The sequence below is a fragment of the Triturus cristatus genome, chromosome 8 (genome assembly GCF_964204655.1).
Source record: "Triturus cristatus chromosome 8, aTriCri1.1, whole genome shotgun sequence".
In the NCBI taxonomy this organism is placed as follows: Eukaryota; Metazoa; Chordata; class Amphibia; order Caudata; family Salamandridae; genus Triturus; species Triturus cristatus.
In genome coordinates, this window is record NC_140591.1 from 1,621,079,611 (window position 1) to 1,621,095,815 (window position 16,205).

General features: G+C 31.7%; 16 non-coding genes across 16 annotated transcripts; all 16 read right to left on the minus strand.

Moving 5' to 3' along the window:
• Window positions 1-769: 769 nt before the first annotated feature.
• Window positions 770-842, minus strand: TRNAT-CGU (transfer RNA threonine (anticodon CGU)). The gene has a single exon. It is a non-coding gene; the product is annotated as a tRNA-Thr (tRNA).
• A 438-nt stretch (window positions 843-1,280) lies between these two features.
• TRNAT-AGU (transfer RNA threonine (anticodon AGU)) lies at window positions 1,281-1,354 on the minus strand. Its single transcript has one exon. It is a non-coding gene; the product is annotated as a tRNA-Thr (tRNA).
• A 434-nt stretch (window positions 1,355-1,788) lies between these two features.
• On the minus strand, window positions 1,789-1,861 carry TRNAT-CGU (transfer RNA threonine (anticodon CGU)). Its single transcript has one exon. It is a non-coding gene; the product is annotated as a tRNA-Thr (tRNA).
• A 438-nt stretch (window positions 1,862-2,299) lies between these two features.
• On the minus strand, window positions 2,300-2,373 carry TRNAT-AGU (transfer RNA threonine (anticodon AGU)). Its single transcript has one exon. It is a non-coding gene; the product is annotated as a tRNA-Thr (tRNA).
• A 434-nt stretch (window positions 2,374-2,807) lies between these two features.
• Window positions 2,808-2,880, minus strand: TRNAT-CGU (transfer RNA threonine (anticodon CGU)). The gene has a single exon. It is a non-coding gene; the product is annotated as a tRNA-Thr (tRNA).
• A 1,456-nt stretch (window positions 2,881-4,336) lies between these two features.
• TRNAT-AGU (transfer RNA threonine (anticodon AGU)) lies at window positions 4,337-4,410 on the minus strand. Its single transcript has one exon. It is a non-coding gene; the product is annotated as a tRNA-Thr (tRNA).
• Window positions 4,411-4,844: 434 nt separating this feature from the next.
• TRNAT-CGU (transfer RNA threonine (anticodon CGU)) lies at window positions 4,845-4,917 on the minus strand. The gene has a single exon. It is a non-coding gene; the product is annotated as a tRNA-Thr (tRNA).
• Window positions 4,918-7,392: 2,475 nt separating this feature from the next.
• Window positions 7,393-7,466, minus strand: TRNAT-AGU (transfer RNA threonine (anticodon AGU)). The gene has a single exon. It is a non-coding gene; the product is annotated as a tRNA-Thr (tRNA).
• A 1,454-nt stretch (window positions 7,467-8,920) lies between these two features.
• On the minus strand, window positions 8,921-8,993 carry TRNAT-CGU (transfer RNA threonine (anticodon CGU)). Its single transcript has one exon. It is a non-coding gene; the product is annotated as a tRNA-Thr (tRNA).
• A 438-nt stretch (window positions 8,994-9,431) lies between these two features.
• TRNAT-AGU (transfer RNA threonine (anticodon AGU)) lies at window positions 9,432-9,505 on the minus strand. The gene has a single exon. It is a non-coding gene; the product is annotated as a tRNA-Thr (tRNA).
• Window positions 9,506-9,937: 432 nt separating this feature from the next.
• TRNAT-CGU (transfer RNA threonine (anticodon CGU)) lies at window positions 9,938-10,010 on the minus strand. Its single transcript has one exon. It is a non-coding gene; the product is annotated as a tRNA-Thr (tRNA).
• A 438-nt stretch (window positions 10,011-10,448) lies between these two features.
• TRNAT-AGU (transfer RNA threonine (anticodon AGU)) lies at window positions 10,449-10,522 on the minus strand. The gene has a single exon. It is a non-coding gene; the product is annotated as a tRNA-Thr (tRNA).
• A 1,453-nt stretch (window positions 10,523-11,975) lies between these two features.
• Window positions 11,976-12,048, minus strand: TRNAT-CGU (transfer RNA threonine (anticodon CGU)). The gene has a single exon. It is a non-coding gene; the product is annotated as a tRNA-Thr (tRNA).
• A 438-nt stretch (window positions 12,049-12,486) lies between these two features.
• Window positions 12,487-12,560, minus strand: TRNAT-AGU (transfer RNA threonine (anticodon AGU)). The gene has a single exon. It is a non-coding gene; the product is annotated as a tRNA-Thr (tRNA).
• Window positions 12,561-12,994: 434 nt separating this feature from the next.
• TRNAT-CGU (transfer RNA threonine (anticodon CGU)) lies at window positions 12,995-13,067 on the minus strand. Its single transcript has one exon. It is a non-coding gene; the product is annotated as a tRNA-Thr (tRNA).
• Window positions 13,068-15,031: 1,964 nt separating this feature from the next.
• On the minus strand, window positions 15,032-15,104 carry TRNAT-CGU (transfer RNA threonine (anticodon CGU)). The gene has a single exon. It is a non-coding gene; the product is annotated as a tRNA-Thr (tRNA).
• Between the last annotated feature and the right edge of the window lie 1,101 nt (window positions 15,105-16,205).

Consider the following 16,205-nt stretch of genomic DNA (forward strand, 5'->3'; position numbering starts at 1 on the left):
TAGGTCATAAATAAGTGTTTTACATATATTCATCAATATTGCTCAAATCTAGGGTTATATTTCATCTGCCTCTTGCTCATTGAAATACCTTTTTGATTTTTGCAATCACAGTATTGTTACTATAATATTGAAAACACTTTCAGTTTTTATTAGGTTTAAGATGATCTGTTCAATGGAAAGATAAATCAGACTTTTCTTAATTGAATTGAATCGCAGGACGACTTAATGAAAATAGTTTTTTATTTAAGAATGAGGAAAGCAAGGCACTGCTGAGATTTGAACTCGGGATCTCCTGTTTACTAGACAAGCACTTTAACCAGCTAAGCCACAGCAACCTCTTGAAAATGATTTAAGGAACAGTGTGCCATATGGTGTTCAAGAGAAACCTGAGTTTTTCACTTTCATAATCATTTCTCAGTTCAGAAAACGCACTACTCAAATAGTTTAGACAAGGATACTGATCCTATTCATAAACACCTCATTGATATATTGCTTATCCTGATCATAAATGTTTTAATCATGCCTTCTTTAAGAATGCATTACTTGAATTCAACTCTAGAATGATTTTTTATCTCTATTTTGCTCTTTGTCACTCTTTTTTCCCTTTTTCATTCAAAGCATTACTTTGAAAATCTTCACAATACCATGTTTTTTTGTTTTTCAATTTAAGATGACCCATTCTAATGTTCACAGAACAACACTTATCTTTTTAAAATGTATTAAACATTTGCGTGATGAAAATTATTTTTACATGTAAGGACCAATAATAAGGTGCTGCTGAGATTTGAACTCAGGATTTCCTGTTTACGAGACAGGCGCTTTAACCACTTAGCCACAGCACCTACTTTAGTGATATAGAAGGGATCATTAATTTAGGATTGGTGATCAAATTCTGTGCCTGTGTTAAAGTGTCTTAATATGTATTCTAATGTTAAACAAGCAAGGATTCCTAATCTGTAAACAAGAATAGCTATGTTGTATTACAAAAGAACACATTTTAAACTCAATCCCATATTTTGAATAGTTCATAAATAAGTGTTTTACATATATTCATCAATATTGCTCAAATCTAGGGTTATATTTCATCTGCCTCTTGCTCATTGAAATACCTTTTTGATTTTGCAATCACAGTATTGTTACTATAATATTGAAAACACTTTCAGTTTTTATTAGGTTTAAGATGATCTGTTCAACCGAAAGATAAATCAGACTTTTCTAATTTAATTGAATCGCAGGACGAATTAATGAAAATAGTTTTTTATTTAAGAATGAGGAAAGCAAGACACTGCTGAGATTTGAACTCAGGATCTCCTGTTTACTAGACAGGCGCTTTAACCAGCTAAGCCACAGCACCCTCTTGAAAATGCTTTAAGGAACAGTTTGCCATATGGTGTTCAAGAGAATCCTGAGTTTTTCACTTTCATAATCATTTCTCAGTTCAGAAAACGCTCTACTCAACCACTTTAGACGAGGATACTGATCCTATTGATAAACACCTCATTGATATATTGCTTATCCTGTTCATAAATGTTTTAATTATGCCTTCTTTAAGAATGCATTACTTGATTTCAACTCTAGAATGATTTTTTATCTCTATTTTGCTCTTTGTCACTCTTTTTTCCCTTTTTCATTCAAAGCATTACTTTGAAAATCTTCACAATACCACGTTTTTTTGTTTTTCAATTTAAGATGACCCATTCTAATGTTCACAGAACAACACTTTTCTTTTTAAAATGTATTAAACATTTGCGTGATGAAAATTATTTTTACATGTAAGGACCAATAATAAGGTGCTGCTGAGATTTGAACTCAGGATTTCCTGTGTACGAGACAGGTGCTTTAACCACTTAGCCACAGCACCTACTTTAGCGATATAGAAGGGATCATTAATTTAGTATTGGTGATCAACTTCTGTGCCTGTGTTAAAGTGTCTTAATATGTATTCTAATGTTAAACAAGCAAGGATTCCTAATCTGTAAACAAGAATAGCTATGTTGTATTAAAAAAGAACACATTTTAAACTCAATCCCATATTTTGAATAGTTCATAAATAAGTGTTTTACATATACTCATCAATATTGCTCAAATCTAGGGTTATATTTCATCCGCCTCTTGCTCATTGAAATACCTTTTTGATTTTGCAATCACAGTATTGTTACTATAATATTGAAAACACTTTCAGTTTTTATTAGGTTTAAGATGATCTGTTCAACCGAAAGATAAATCAGACTTTTCTAATTTAATTGAATCGCAGGACGACTTAATGAAAATAATGTTTTATTTAAGAATGAGGAAAGCAAGGCACTGCTGAGATTTGAACTCAGGATCTCCTGTTTACTAGACAGGTGCTTTAACCAGCTAAGCCACAGCACCCTCTTGAAAACGCGTTAAGGAACAGTTTGCCATATGGTGTTCAAGAGAAACCTGAGTTTTTCACTTTCATAATCATTTCTCAGTTCAGAAAACGCACTACTCAAATAGTTTAGACGAGGATACTGATCCTATTCATAAACACCTCATTGATATATTACTTATCCTGTTCATAAATGTTTTAATTATGCCTTCTTTAAGAATGCATTACTTGAATTCAACTCTAGAATGATTTTTTATCTCTATTTTGCTCTTTGTCACTCTTTTTTCCCTTTTTCATTCAAAGCATTACTTTGAAAATCTTCACAATACCAGGTTTTTTTGTTTTTCAATTTAAGATGACCCATTCAAATGTTCACAGAACAACACTTTTCTTTTTAAAATGTATTAAACATTTGCATGATGAAAATTATTTTTACATGTAAGGACCAATAATAAGGTGCTGCTGAGATTTGAACTCAGGATTTCCTGTTTACGAGACAGGTGCTTTAACCACTTAGCCACAGCACCTATTTTAGTAATACAGAAGGGATCAATAATTTAGTATTCATGATCAAATTCTGTGCCTGTGTTAAAGTGTCTTAATATGTATTCTAATGTTAAACAAGCAAGGATTCCTAATCTGTAAACAAGAATAGCTATGTTGTATTACAAAAGAACACATTTTAAACTCAATCCCATATTTTGAATAGTTAATAAATAAGTGCTTGACATATATTCATCAATATTGCTCAAATCTAGGGTTATATTTCATCTGCCTCTTGCTCATTGAAATACCTTTTTGATTTTGCAATCACAGTATTGTTACTATAATATTGAAAACACTTTCAGTTTTTATTAGGTTTAAGATGATCTGTTCAACCAAAAGATAAATCAGACTTTTCTAATTTAATTGAATCGCAGGACGAATTAATGAAAATAGTTTTTTATTTAAGAATGAGGAAAGCAAGGCACTGCTGAGATTTGAACTCAGGATCTTCTGTTTACTAGACAGGCGCTTTAACCAGCTAAGCCACAGCACCCTCTTGAAAATGCTTTAAGGAACAGTTTGCCATATGGTGTTCAAGAGACTCCTGAGTTTTTCACTTTCATAATCATTTCTCAGTTCAGAAAACGCTCTACACAACTACTTTAGACGAGGATACTGATCCTATTGATAAACACCTCATTGATATATTGCTTATACTGTTCATAAATGTTTTAATTATGCCTTCTTTAAGAATGCATTACTTGAATTCAACTCTAGGATGATTTTTTATCTCTATTTTGCTCTTTGTCACTTTTTTTCCCTTTTGCATTCAAAGCATTACTTTGAAAATCTTCACAATACCACGTTTTTTTGTTTTTCAATTTAAGATGACCCATTCTAATGTTCACAGAACAACACTTTTCTTTTTAAAATGTATTAAACATTTGCGTGATGAAAATTATTTTTACATGTAAGGACCAATAATAAGGTGCTGCTGAGATTTGAACTCAGGATTTCCTGTTTACGAGACAGGCACTTTAACCACTTTGCCACAGCACCTAGTTTAGTTATGCAGAAGGGATCATTAATTTAGTATTGGTGATCAAATTCTGTGCCTGTGTTAAAGTGTCTTAATATGTATTCTAATGTTAAACAAGCAAGGATTCCTAATCTGTAAACAAGAATAGCTATGTTGTATTAAAAAAGAACACATTTTATACTCAATCCCATATTTTGAATAGTTCATAAATAAGTGTTTTACATATATTCATCAATATTGCTCAAATCTAGGGTTATATTTCATCTGCCTCTTGCTCATTGAAATACCTTTTTGATTTTGCAATCACAGTATTGTTACTATAATATTGAAAACACTTTCAGTTTTTATTAGGTTTAAGATGTTCTGTTCAACCGAAAGATAAATCAGACTTTTCTAATTTAATTGAATTGCAGGACGAATTAATGAAAATAGTATTTTATTTAAGAATGAGGAAAGCAAGGCACTGCTGAGATTTGAACTCAGGCTCTCCTGTTTACTAGACAGGCGCTTTAACCAGCTAAGCCACAGCACCCTCTTGAAAATGCTTTAGGGAACAGTTTGCCATATGGTGTTCAAGAGAATCCTGAGTTTTTCACTTTCATGATCTTTTCTCAGTTCAGAAAACGCTCTACTCAACTACTTTAGACGAGGATACTGATCCTATTGATAAACACCTCATTGATATATTGCTTATCCTGTTCATAAATGTTTTAATTATGCCTTCTTTAAGAATGCAGTACTTGATTTCAACTCTAGAATGATTTTTTATCTCTATTTTGCTCTTTGTCACTCTTTTTTCCCTTTTTCATTCAAAGCATTACTTTGAAAATCTTCACAATACCACGTTTTTTAGTTTTTCAATTTAAGATGACCCATTCTAATGTTCACAGAACAACACTTTTCATTTTAAAATGTATTAAACATTTGCGTGATGAAAATTATTTTTACATGTAAGGACCAATAATAAGGTGCTGCTGAGATTTGAACTCACGATTTCCTGTTTACGAGACAGGCGCTTTAACCACTTAGCCACAGCACCTACTTTAGTGATACAGAAGGGATCATTAATTTAGTATTGGTGATCAAATTCTGTGCCTGTGTTAAAGTGTCTTAATATGTATTCTAATGTTAAACAAGCAAGGATTCCTAATCTTTAAACAAGAATAGCTATGTTGTATTAAAAAAGAACACATTTTAAACTCAATCCCATATTTTGAATAGTTCATAAATAAGTGTTTTACATATATTCATCAATACTGCTCAAATCTAGGGTCATATTTCATCTGCCTATTGCTCATTGAAATACCTTTTTGATTTTGCAATCACACTATTGTTACTATAATATTGAAAACAATTTCAGTTTTTATTAGGTTTAAGATGATCTGTTCAACCGAAAGATAAATCAGACTTTTCTAATTGAATTGAATCGCAGGACGACTTAATGAAAATAGTTTTTTATTTAAGAATGAGGAAAGCAAGGCACTGCTGAGATTTGAACTCAGGATCTCCTGTTTACTCTACAGGCGCTTTAACCAGCTAAGCCACAGCACCCTCTTACAAATGCTTTAAGGAACAGTTTGCCATATGGTGTTCAAGAGAATCCTGAGTTTTTCACTTTCATAATCATTTCTCAGTTCAGAAAACGCTCTACTCAACTACTTTAGACGAGGATACTGATCCTATTCATAAACACCTCATTGATATATTGCCTATCTTGTTCATAAATGTTTTAATCATGCCTTCTTTAAGAATGCATTACTTGAATTCAACTCTAGAATGATTTTTTATCTCTATTTTGCTCTTTGTCACTCTTTTTTCCCTTTTTCATTCAAAGCATTACTTTGAAAATCTTCACAATACCACGTTTTTTTGTTTTTCAATTTAAGATGACCCATTCTAATGTTCACAGAACAACACTTTTCTTTTTAAAATGTATTAAACATTTGTGTGATGAAAATTATTTTTACATGTAAGGACCAATAATAAGGTGCTGCTGAGATTTGAACTCAGGATTTCCTGTTTACGAGACAGGCACTTTAACCACTTTGCCACAGCACCTAGTTTAGTTATGCAGAAGGGATCATTAATTTAGTATTGGTGATCAAATTCTGTGCCTGTGTTAAAGTGTCTTAATATGTATTCTAATGTTAAACAAGCAAGGATTCCTAATCTGTAAACAAGAATAGCTATGTTGTATTACAAAAGAACACATTTTAAACTCAATCCCATATTTTGAATAGTTCATAAATAAGTGTTTGACATATATTCATCAATATTGCTCAAATCTAGGGTTATATTTCATCTGCCTCTTGCTCATTGAAATACCTTTTTGATTTTGCAATCACAGTATTGTTACTATAATATTGAAAACACTTTCAGTTTTTATTAGGTTTAAGATGATCTGTTCAACCGAAAGATAAATCAGACTTTTCTAATTTAATTGAATCGCAGGACGAATTAATGAAAATAGTTTTTTATTTAAGAATGAGGAAAGCAAGGCACTGCTGAGATTTGAACTCAGGATCTTCTGTTTACTAGACAGGCGCTTTAACCAGCTAAGCCACAGCACCCTCTTGAAAATGCTTTAAGGAACAGTTTGCCATATGGTGTTCAAGAGACTCCTGAGTTTTTCACTTTCATAATCATTTCTCAGTTCAGAAAACGCTCTACTCAACTACTTTAGACGAGGATACTGATCGTATTGATAAACACCTCATTGATATATTGCTTATACTGTTCATAAATGTTTTAATTATGCCTTCTTTAAGAATGCATTACTTGAATTCAACTCTAGAATGATTTTTTATCTCTATTTTGCTCTTTGTCACTTTTTTTCCCTTTTGCATTCAAAGCATTACTTTGAAAATCTTCACAATACCACGTTTTTTTGTTTTTCAATTGAAGATGACCCATTCTAATGTTCACAGAACAACACTTTTCTTTTTAAAATGTATTAAACATTTGCGTGATGAAAATTATTTTTACATGTAAGGACCAATAATAAGGTGCTGCTGAGATTTGAACTCAGGATTTCCTGTTTACGAGACAGGCACTTTAACCACTTTGCCACAGCACCTAGTTTAGTTATGCAGAAGGGGTCATTAATTTAGTATTGGTGATCAAATTCTGTGCCTGTGTTAAAGTGTCTTAATATGTATTCTAATGTTAAACAAGCAAGGATTCCTAATCTGTAAACAAGAATAGCTATGTTGTATTAAAAAAGAACACATTTTAAACTCAATCCCATATTTTGAATAGTTCATAAATAAGTGTTTTACATATATTCATCAATACTGCTCAAATCTAGGGTCATATTTCATCTGCCTATTGCTCATTGAAATACCTTTTTGATTTTGCAATCACAGTATTGTTACAATAATATTGAAAACACTTTTAGTTTTTATTAGGTTTAAGATGATCTGTTCAACCGAAAGATAAATCAGACTTTTCTAATTTAATTGAATCGCAGGACGACTTAATGAAAATAATTTTTTATTTAAGAATGAGGAAAGCAAGGCACTGCTGAGATTTGAACTCAGGATCTCCTGTTTACTAGACAGGTGCTTTAACCAGCTAAGCCACAGCACCCTCTGGAAAATGCTTTAAGGAACAGTTTGCCATATGGTGTTCAAGAGAAACCTGAGTTTTTCACTTTCATAATCATTTCTCAGTTCAGAAAACGCACTACTCAAATAGTTTAGACGAGGATACTGATCCTATTCATAAACACCTCATTGATATATTGCTTATCCTGTTCAGAAATGTTTTAATTATGCCTTCTTTAAGAATGCATTACTTGAATTCAACTCTAGAATGATTTTTTATCTCTATTTTGCTCTTTGTCACTTTTTTTCCCTTTTTCATTCAAAGCATTACTTTGAAAATCTTCACAATACCACGTTTTTTTGTTTTTCAATTTAAGATGACCCATTCTAATGTTCACAGAACAACACTTTTCTTTTTAAAATGTATTAAACATTTGCGTGATGAAAATTATTTTTACATGTAAGGACCAATAATAAGGTGCTGCTGAGATTTGAACTCAGGATTTCCTGTTTACGAGACAGGCACTTTAACCACTTTGCCACAGCACCTAGTTTAGTTATGCAGAAGGGATCATTAATTTAGTATTGGTGATCAAATTCTGTGCCTGTGTTAAAGTGTCTTAATATGTATTCTAATGTTAAACAAGCAAGGATTTCTAATCTGTAAACAAGAATAGCTATGTTGTATTACAAAAGAACACATTTTAAACTCAATCCCATATTTTGAATAGTTCATAAATAAGCGTTTTACATATATTCATCAATATTGCTCAAATCTAGGGTTATATTTCATCTGCCTCTTGCTCATTGAAATACCTTTTTGATTTTTGCAATCACAGTATTGTTACTATAATATTGAAAACACTTTCAGTTTTTATTAGGTTTAAGATGATCTGTTCAATGGAAAGATAAATCAGACTTTTCTTAATTGAATTGAATCGCAGGACGACTTAATGAAAATAGTTTTTTATTTAAGAATGAGGAAAGCAAGGCACTGCTGAGATTTGAACTCAGGATCTCCTGTTTACTAGACAAGCACTTTAACCAGCTAAGCCACAGCAACCTCTTGAAAATGATTTAAGGAACAGTGTGCCATATGGTGTTCAAGAGAAACCTGAGTTTTTCACTTTCATAATCATTTCTCAGTTCAGAAAACGCACTACTCAAATAGTTTAGACGAGGATACTGATCCTATTCATAAACACCTCATTGATATATTGCTTATCCTGTTCATAAATGTTTTAATCATGCCTTCTTTAAGAATGCATTACTTGAATTCAACTCTAGAATGATTTTTTATCTCTATTTTGCTCTTTGTCACTCTTTTTTCCCTTTTTCATTCAAAGCATTACTTTGAAAATCTTCACAATACCATGTTTTTTTGTTTTTCAATTTAAGATGACCCATTCTAATGTTCACAGAACAACACTTATCTTTTTAAAATGTATTAAACATTTGCGTGATGAAAATTATTTTTACATGTAAGGACCAATAATAAGGTGCTGCTGAGATTTGAACTCAGGATTTCCTGTTTACGAGACAGGCGCTTTAACCACTTAGCCACAGCACCTACTTTAGTGATATAGAAGGGATCATTAATTTAGGATTGGTGATCAAATTCTGTGCCTGTGTTAAAGTGTCTTAATATGTATTCTAATGTTAAACAAGCAAGGATTCCTAATCTGTAAACAAGAATAGCTATGTTGTATTAAAAAAGAACACATTTTAAACTCAATCCCATATTTTGAATAGTTCATAAATAAGTGTTTTACATATATTCATCAATATTGCTCAAATCTAGGGTTATATTTCATCCGCCTCTTGCTCATTGAAATACCTTTTTGATTTTGCAATCACAGTATTGTTACTATAATATTGAAAACACTTTCAGTTTTTATTAGGTTTAAGATGATCTGTTCAACCGAAAGATAAATCAGACTTTTCTGATTTAATTGAATCGCAGGACGACTTAATGAAAATAATGTTTTATTTAAGAATGAGGAAAGCAAGGCACTGCTGAGATTTGAACTCAGGATCTCCTGTTTACTAGACAGGCGCTTTAACCAGCTAAGCCACAGCACCCTCTTGAAAACGCGTTAAGGAACAGTTTGCCATATGGTGTTCAAGAGAAACCTGAGTTTTTCACTTTCATAATCATTTCTCAGTTCAGAAAACGCACTACTCAAATAGTTTAGAAGAGGATACTGATCCTATTCATAAACACCTCATTGATATATTGCTTATCTTGTTCATAAATGATTTAATCATGCCTTCTTTAAGAATGCATTACTTGAATTCAATTCTAGAATGATTTTTTATCTCTATTTTGCTCTTTGTCACTCTTTTTTCCCTTTTTCATTCAAAGCATTACTTTGAAAATCTTCACAATACCATGTTTTTTTGTTTTTCAATTTAAGATCACCCATTCTAATGTTCACAGAACAACACTTTTCTTTTTAAAATGTATTTAACATTTGCGTGATGAAAATTATTTTTTTGTAAGGACCAATAATAAGGTGCTGCTGAGATTTGAACTCAGGATTTCCTGTTTACGAGACAGGCGCTTTAACCACTTAGCCACAGCACCTACTTTAGTGATACAGAAGGGATCATTAATTTAGTATTGGTGATCAAATTCTGTGCCTGTGTTAAAGTGTCTTAATATGTATTCTAATGTTAAACAAGCAAGGATTCCTAATCTGTAAACAAGAATAGCTATGTTGTATTAAAAAAGAACACATTTTAAACTCAATACTATATTTTGAATAGTTTATAAATAAGTGTTTCGTATATATTCATCAATACTGCTCAAATCTAGGGTCATATTTCATCTGCCTATTGCTCATTGAAATACCTTTTTGATTTTGCAATCACAGTATTGTTACAATAATATTGAAAACACTTTTAGTTTTTATTAGGTTTCAGATGATCTGTTCAACCGAAAGATAAATCAGACTTTTCTAATTTAATTGAATCGCAGGACGACTTAATGAAAATAATTTTTTATTTAAGAATGAGGAAAGCAAGGCACTGCTGAGATTTGAACTCAGGATCTCCTGTTTACTAGACAGGCGCTTTAACCAGCTAAGCCACAGCACCCTCTGGAAAATGCTTTAAGGAACAGTTTGCCATATGGTGTTCAAGAGAAACCTGAGTTTTTCACTTTCATAATCATTTCTCAGTTCAGAAAACGCACTACTCAAATAGTTTAGACGAGGATACTGATCCTATTCATAAACACCTCATTGATATATTGCTTATCCTGTTCAGAAATGTTTTAATTATGCCTTCTTTAAGAATGCATTACTTGAATTCAACTCTAGAATGATTTTTTATCTCTATTTTGCTCTTTGTCACTTTTTTCCCTTTTTCATTCAAAGCATTACTTTGAAAATCGTCACAATACCACGTTTTTTTGTTTTTCAATTTAAGATGACCCATTCTAATGTTCACAGAACAACACTTTTCTTTTAAAAATGTATTAAACATTTGCGTGATGAAAATTATTTTTACATGTAAGGACCAATAATAAGGTGCTGCTGAGATTTGAACTCAGGATTTCCTGTTTACGAGACAGGCACTTTAACCACTTTGCCACAGCACCTAGTTTAGTTATGCAGAAGGGATCATTAATTTAGTATTGGTGATCAAATTCTGTGCCTGTGTTAAAGTGTCTTAATATGTATTCTAATGTTAAACAAGCAAGGATTCCTAATCTGTAAACAAGAATAGCTATGTTGTATTACAAAAGAACACATTTTAAACTCAATCCCATATTTTGAATAGTTCATAAATAAGTGTTTTACATATATTCATCAATATTGCTCAAATCTAGGGTTATATTTCATCTGCCTCTTGCTCATTGAAATACCTTTTTGATTTTTGCAATCACAGTATTGTTACTATAATATTGAAAACACTTTCAGTTTTTATTAGGTTTAAGATGATCTGTTCAATGGAAAGATAAATCAGACTTTTCTTAATTGAATTGAATCGCAGGACGACTTAATGAAAATAGTTTTTTATTTAAGAATGAGGAAAGCAAGGCACTGCTGAGATTTGAACTCGGGATCTCCTGTTTACTAGACAAGCACTTTAACCAGCTAAGCCACAGCAACCTCTTGAAAATGATTTAAGGAACAGTGTGCCATATGGTGTTCAAGAGAAACCTGAGTTTTTCACTTTCATAATCATTTCTCAGTTCAGAAAACGCACTACTCAAATAGTTTAGACGAGGATACTGATCCTATTCATAAACACCTCATTGATATATTGCTTATCCTGATCATAAATGTTTTAATCATGCCTTCTTTAAGAATGCATTACTTGAATTCAACTCTAGAATGATTTTTTATCTCTATTTTGCTCTTTGTCACTCTTTTTTCCCTTTTTCATTCAAAGCATTACTTTGAAAATCTTCACAATACCATGTTTTTTTGTTTTTCAATTTAAGATGACCCATTCTAATGTTCACAGAACAACACTTATCTTTTTAAAATGTATTAAACATTTGCGTGATGAAAATTATTTTTACATGTAAGGACCAATAATAAGGTGCTGCTGAGATTTGAACTCAGGATTTCCTGTTTACGAGACAGGCGCTTTAACCACTTAGCCACAGCACCTACTTTAGTGATATAGAAGGGATCATTAATTTAGGATTGGTGATCAAATTCTGTGCCTGTGTTAAAGTGTCTTAATATGTATTCTAATGTTAAACAAGCAAGGATTCCTAATCTGTAAACAAGAACAGCTATGTTGTATTAAAAAAGAACACATTTTAAACTCAATCCCATATTTTGAATAGTTCATAAATAAGTGTTTTACATATACTCATCAATATTGCTCAAATCTAGGGTTATATTTCATCCGCCTCTTGCTCATTGAAATACCTTTTTGATTTTGCAATCACAGTATTGTTACTATAATATTGAAAACACTTTCAGTTTTTATTAGGTTTAAGATGATCTGTTCAACCGAAAGATAAATCAGACTTTTCTAATTTAATTGAATCGCAGGACGACTTAATGAAAATAATGTTTTATTTAAGAATGAGGAAAGCAAGGCACTGCTGAGATTTGAACTCAGGATCTCCTGTTTACTAGACAGGTGCTTTAACCAGCTAAGCCACAGCACCCTCTTGAAAACGCGTTAAGGAACAGTTTGCCATATGGTGTTCAAGAGAAACCTGAGTTTTTCACTTTCATAATCATTTCTCAGTTCAGAAAACGCACTACTCAAATAGTTTAGACGAGGATACTGATCCTATTCATAAACACCTCATTGATATATTACTTATCCTGTTCATAAATGTTTTAATTATGCCTTCTTTAAGAATGCATTACTTGAATTCAACTCTAGAATGATTTTTTATCTCTATTTTGCTCTTTGTCACTCTTTTTTCCCTTTTTCATTCAAAGCATTACTTTGAAAATCTTCACAATACCAGGTTTTTTTGTTTTTCAATTTAAGATGACCCATTCAAATGTTCACAGAACAACACTTTTCTTTTTAAAATGTATTAAACATTTGCATGATGAAAATTATTTTTACATGTAAGGACCAATAATAAGGTGCTGCTGAGATTTGAACTCAGGATTTCCTGTTTACGAGACAGGTGCTTTAACCACTTAGCCACAGCACCTATTTTAGTAATACAGAAGGGATCAATAATTTAGTATTCGTGATCAAATTCTGTGCCTGTGTTAAAGTGTCTTAATATGTATTCTAATGTTAAACAAGCAAGGATTCCTAATCTGTAAACAAGAATAGCTATGTTGTATTACAAAAGAACACATTTTAAACTCAATCCCATATTTTGAATAGTTAATAAATAAGTGCTTGACATATATTCATCAATATTGCTCAAATCTAGGGTTATATTTCATCTGCCTCTTGCTCATTGAAATACCTTTTTGATTTTGCAATCACAGTATTGTTACTATAATATTGAAAACACTTTCAGTTTTTATTAGGTTTAAGATGATCTGTTCAACCAAAAGATAAATCAGACTTTTCTAATTTAATTGAATCGCAGGACGAATTAATGAAAATAGTTTTTTATTTAAGAATGAGGAAAGCAAGGCACTGCTGAGATTTGAACTCAGGATCTTCTGTTTACTAGACAGGCGCTTTAACCAGCTAAGCCACAGCACCCTCTTGAAAATGCTTTAAGGAACAGTTTGCCATATGGTGTTCAAGAGACTCCTGAGTTTTTCACTTTCATAATCATTTCTCAGTTCAGAAAACGCTCTACACAACTACTTTAGACGAGGATACTGATCCTATTGATAAACACCTCATTGATATATTGCTTATACTGTTCATAAATGTTTTAATTATGCCTTCTTTAAGAATGCATTACTTGAATTCAACTCTAGGATGATTTTTTATCTCTATTTTGCTCTTTGTCACTTTTTTTCCCTTTTGCATTCAAAGCATTACTTTGAAAATCTTCACAATACCACGTTTTTTTGTTTTTCAATTTAAGATGACCCATTCTAATGTTCACAGAACAACACTTTTCTTTTTAAAATGTATTAAACATTTGCGTGATGAAAATTATTTTTACATGTAAGGACCAATAATAAGGTGCTGCTGAGATTTGAACTCAGGATTTCCTGTTTACGAGACAGGCACTTTAACCACTTTGCCACAGCACCTAGTTTAGTTATGCAGAAGGGATCATTAGTTTAGTATTGGTGATCAAATTCTGTGCCTGTGTTAAAGTGTCTTAATATGTATTCTAATGTTAAACAAGCAAGGATTCCTAATCTGTAAACAAGAATAGCTATGTTGTATTAAAAAAGAACACATTTTATACTCAATCCCATATTTTGAATAGTTCATAAATAAGTGTTTTACATATATTCATCAATATTGCTCAAATCTAGGGTTATATTTCATCTGCCTCTTGCTCATTGAAATACCTTTTTGATTTTGCAATCACAGTATTGTTACTATAATATTGAAAACACTTTCAGTTTTTATTAGGTTTAAGATGTTCTGTTCAACCGAAAGATAAATCAGACTTTTCTAATTTAATTGAATTGCAGGACGAATTAATGAAAATAGTATTTTATTTAAGAATGAGGAAAGCAATGCACTGCTGAGATTTGAACTCAGGCTCTCCTGTTTACTAGACAGGCGCTTTAACCAGCTAAGCCACAGCACCCTCTTGAAAATGCTTTAGGGAACAGTTTGCCATATGGTGTTCAAGAGAATCCTGAGTTTTTCACTTTCATGATCTTTTCTCAGTTCAGAAAACGCTCTACTCAACTACTTTAGACGAGGATACTGATCCTATTGATAAACACCTCATTGATATATTGCTTATCCTGTTCATAAATGTTTTAATTATGCCTTCTTTAAGAATGCAGTACTTGATTTCAACTCTAGAATGATTTTTTATCTCTATTTTGCTCTTTGTCACTCTTTTTTCCCTTTTTCATTCAAAGCATTACTTTGAAAATCTTCACAATACCACGTTTTTTAGTTTTTCAATTTAAGATGACCCATTCTAATGTTCACAGAACAACACTTTTCATTTTAAAATGTATTAAACATTTGCGTGATGAAAATTATTTTTACATGTAAGGACCAATAATAAGGTGCTGCTGAGATTTGAACTCACGATTTCCTGTTTACGAGACAGGCGCTTTAACCACTTAGCCACAGCACCTACTTTAGTGATACAGAAGGGATCATTAATTTAGTATTGGCGATCAAATTCTGTGCCTGTGTTAAAGTGTCTTAATATGTATTCTAATGTTAAACAAGCAAGGATTCCTAATCTTTAAACAAGAATAGCTATGTTGTATTAAAAAAGAACACATTTTAAACTCAATCCCATATTTTGAATAGTTCATAAATAAGTGTTTTACATATATTCATCAATACTGCTCAAATCTAGGGTCATATTTCATCTGCCTATTGAAATACCTTTTTGATTTTGCAATCACACTATTGTTACTATAATATTGAAAACAATTTCAGTTTTTATTAGGTTTAAGATGATCTGTTCAACCGAAAGATAAATCAGACTTTTCTAATTGAATTGAATCGCAGGACGACTTAATGAAAATAGTTTTTTATTTAAGAATGAGGAAAGCAAGGCACTGCTGAGATTTGAACTCAGGATCTCCTGTTTACTCTACAGGCGCTTTAACCAGCTAAGCCACAGCACCCTCTTACAAATGCTTTAAGGAACAGTTTGCCATATGGTGTTCAAGAGAATCCTGAGTTTTTCACTTTCATAATCATTTCTCAGTTCAGAAAACGCTCTACTCAACTACTTTAGACGAGGATACTGATCCTATTCATAAACACCTCATTGATATATTGCCTATCTTGTTCATAAATGTTTTAATCATGCCTTCTTTAAGAATGCATTACTTGAATTCAACTCTAGAATGATTTTTTATCTCTATTTTGCTCTTTGTCACTCTTTTTCCCTTTTTCATTCAAAGCATTACTTTGAAAATCTTCACAATACCACGTTTTTTTGTTTTTCAATTTAAGATGACCCATTCTAATGTTCACAGAACAACACTTTTCTTTTTAAAATGTATTAAACATTTGTGTGATGAAAATTATTTTTACATGTAAGGACCAATAATAAGGTGCTGCTGAGATTTGAACTCAGGATTTCCTGTTTACGAGACAGGCACTTTAACCACTTTGCCACAGCACCTAGTTTAGTTATGCAGAAGGGATCATTAATTTAGTATTGGTGATCAAATTCTGTGCCTGTGTTAAAGTGTCTTAATATGTATTCTAATGT